This window comes from Babylonia areolata, chromosome 14, assembly GCF_041734735.1.
Source record: "Babylonia areolata isolate BAREFJ2019XMU chromosome 14, ASM4173473v1, whole genome shotgun sequence".
NCBI lineage: Eukaryota > Metazoa > Mollusca > Gastropoda > Neogastropoda > Buccinidae > Babylonia > Babylonia areolata.
In genome coordinates, this window is record NC_134889.1 from 28,327,876 (window position 1) to 28,331,864 (window position 3,989).

A 3,989-nucleotide genomic window follows, 5' to 3' on the forward strand; every position below is an offset into this window, starting at 1 on the left:
AGGTATTAAAATATTCATGGCTCAGGGGAGACTATAATAGACACTGATTGAAAATGTAATTACTCGAAGGCAAATAGAGGCACTGTTATATTTCGTTTAAGTGCTTTTTCATCAAAGTATTCATTCATGATGCAGTTCTTTCCCAAACGTTTTGGAGTTAGATCATACTGAAGCTTCACACTTTTGAAACATATAAAAAGGACAAAAATACAAACTTATTTCCCTATCGTTTTTAACGTGTATTGATAAGAAATGTTTTGTTCAACTTAAACGCGTTGTTGGCAATGTTTCTAACATTGAAATATATATATATATATAAGTCAGTGGAGTATGAACTAGGTATTAAAAGGGTGTTCTCGTTGCTTAAGAAAGTCACAAACTCTAACGTTTGGAGGTATTCCTGTCTTCTAAATGCCAAAGACCAAACTCACTCACAGCAATGTGAAGAAAGCAGGAAACCTGATTTAACAGGAAAGCTCGAGCTCGGAATCCCCTGCTTTGGAGATAAAAAGTATCACCCAAGGGACCAACTGTCCAAAATAATGAAGACCTGACAAGATATCCATCCAAACGAACAAAATCTAACGGCAGGAAAAACACGTGACAGCCATCGACCAGCTATCGACGTCACCTCTTCAACAGCCGGAGACGAGGGGTGATTCTAACGAAGGCAGATTTGCAGCAGCAGCTTTAATGATTTGCACGAAAACCTATAAACCCCACATTACTCTCTCATTGGATGGCAGTTTTCTCAAAGGGAGATCATCCTCACGGATCTCCTGCCATGCTAACTAGCTTGTTAGAGTGGCTTCCCGTGGTTGGAGGAGCCCTGGAAGAGGGGGGTGACTGGGTGAGGGGGGGAGCTATGAAGCCACTTGGTTGCTCGTTTGTCCACGTGGGGCTTGGAGGCCTTGCTCCCCTCCTGGCCAGCTAGGTGTCGTCAGCTCACCTCGTGCTTCGTTATCACGGGTAAAGAACGTCACCAAGGGAGCTAATCAGCAACTGTGCACGTCATACCTTGAAGATATTTCCAGAAACCGAATTTTGAAAAAAAAAAAAAAAAAAAAAAAAAAAAATCTCAGATATACTCAACCCTTCAAACAACAGATGAAAAGAAGAAGAAAAAGAAAAAGAAATAAAAACTAATAAAAGCAAAAAAGAAAAGAAAACTAAAGGACAAATTGTCCATATTGGCCTCTATTAGCAACGAACTTCCTGCATTTCTGACACGTTTAATAGTGTCAGTCTCATCCCTTTCAAATCTCTCAGAAAAAAATCTAGTTCTTCGAGAATTTAGTGTAACTTGCCACACCAGTGCCACTTGCTGATGTGTTTTTATTCTGGGGTTATGTGTTTCAGCAGCTTGTTCCGCTATCTGCGCACACTCATCTGACACTAATTGATGGCTGTGACTGGTGGGACCTGTGAGTCTTTCTTGCCTGTGAAGTGTGAACATTACGTGGTTTTTTTGATTGTTTGTTTTGGTTTTTTTTTGGTGCTCGATTTTTTTTTAAAAATCTTGTTATTCTTTGGTAATGGCATGTGTGTGTTGTGTGTGTATGTTTGTCTGTTGTGTGTGTATGCGTGTGTGGTGTGTATGTTTGTGTGTTGTGTATGTGTGTGTGTGTGTGTGCATGTCTGCGTGTGCGTGTGTGTGTGTTTGTGTATGTATGTATGTGTGTGTGTGTGTGTGTGAGGGTGTGTTAGTGCCCACAAATGCTGTTATGTACAGATTTGTGTATTTGCGGGGGGGTCGGGGGGGGGGGGGGGGGGCGAGAGAGAGAGAGAGACAGGGAGAGAGAGAGTGGGGGTTGGGGGGGGGGGGGGGGGGGGGGCAAGGGGATGCTACAGATGGATATATTTCCATTTTCCTACGATAAACCAAGACACTAGACCACACATCTTAAATCTGGTAGTGAGGGGGAAGAAGAATAAATTCGCCATTAATAATGCCATTAGCCATCGTCTTTTTCCTCTTTCCTGATTGACATTTCTTTGTTTTCTTCTTATTCTTCTTCCTCTTCTTCTTCTGCGTTCACTCGTATGCACACGAGTGGGCTTTTACGTGTATGACCGTTTTTACCCCGCCATGTAGGCAGCCATACTCCGTTTTCGGGGGTGTGCAAGCTGGTTATGTCCTTGTTTCCATAATCCACCGAACGCTGACATGGATTACAGGATCTTTAACGTGCGTATTTGATCTTCTGCTTGCATATACACACGAAGGGGGTTCAGGCACTAGCAGGTCTGCACATATGTTGACCTGGGAGATCGTAAAAATCTCCACCCTTTACCCACCGTGATTCGAACCCGGGACCCTCAGATTGACAGTCCAACGCTTTAACCACTCGGCTATGCGCCCGTCTCTTTGTTTTCAAAATACCATCACTTCATTCCATTTGTAACTTCTTATTTCTTTTTATTCCTCAGTGTGATCAGGATGAAAAGTAAAACAATCATTATGGATCAGAGGAGACTATCATGGCATGATATTTTCTGGGCGAACTGCTTGAATGAGTTACTGAGTAACACACTAAACGCTAACGACTGCTGGAGACAAATTTTATACACAACTTCGAAATCCGAGAAGTACTTTTAAATTTATTTCAGTGTTTTTCATCATCAAAAAACTCGTTATAAAGGAAGATGTTTCTTCCTAACTTTGCTGGAAATACCTTACTTTTGCACAAAACGTCTAAAACTTATGAATAATAAAACGTTCTCAAAGAAAAAGAAACGACGACTTGTAAACGCATATATTTGTGCCAGAAAGCAAAGGAAATGTGCAATCGGAAAAGGGCAGGTCAATAAAACGAAAACAAATGAACAAGTGAAGAACATTGAAAGTGTCTCCAGTTCTTCCTGAATTATCTTTTTTTTTTCTTCTTCTTCTTTTTTTTTTTTTTTTTTTTTTTTTTACAAAGTTAAGACTGGTCAATTGCTAATTTCATCAAATGTGACATGATATTCTCACCCAGACTGTTTAAGCAGCAACAAGTAGTTGCGGGAAATGGTGAAATATTTTAGCAACATTTTCTTTGGCATTTACACCTTCTTTTTTTTTAATTAAAAAAAAAACGTTAAAAAAACGAAAGAAAAAATTACCGCACAACCCTAAAAATATTCATGGCAAATTTTGTTTAACTCACTCAGTACGGCCAGTCCTCTCTTCTCCTCTACACAGACCCTTCAGATGTCCAGTGGGTGGCTGAATGATCCAACCTTTAGCTTCCGTCGTCAGAATTGTGGTATTCTTTGTCAACATTCACCTCTTCAGTATAAGAGCCTTCCGCTTGCAATATTTTGATGATGGTAATTGGGGTGAAACGCTGTTAACGTCGTCTCTTTCGCCGTTCGCATGGAGAGAGTTAAGCTTCGAAACGATTAAAACAACTCGTTTAAATATTAGCTGGGTACAAATAATCAAATAATGAAATACTTCTCCAATGCTCAACATATCATTTAGGTCTTTTCTCTATCTTCAGGTCGTTTTTCCATCTTCCAGATGTCAAACACCAACACCAGTGGTTATTGCATGACTTTACGACTAGTGATAAGAAACTCTAGGGAGAGCTGGACAGTACAGGGTCTTCAGAGAAGAAGCCCCCCTCAGTCAAGTGTTTCGGCCCTTAACTTCTTGCACTCTAAGGGGGCCGGGCCGCACCCAGGTCATGACTCCTGGATGCCCTTGTATTGCCGTCTTTTCTTCTTCTTTTTTTTCCTGGTCCGCCAGGGTGATCGCCACTTCAGGACTGAGTCACCTTTTCTGGCAGACGTATATATATTACCCAGGGGGCCAACGCTACAAAATAATGACGACCTGACGAACTATCCATCTAAAGGGCACAAAACTAACAGGGAAAAAAACCCACACGTGACAACCAGCGACCAGCTATCGATGTCACCTCTGCAACAGCCGGAGACGAGGGGTGATTTTATACGAAGGCAGATTCGCTGGCAGGTTCTTTGATAATTTACACGAAAACCCT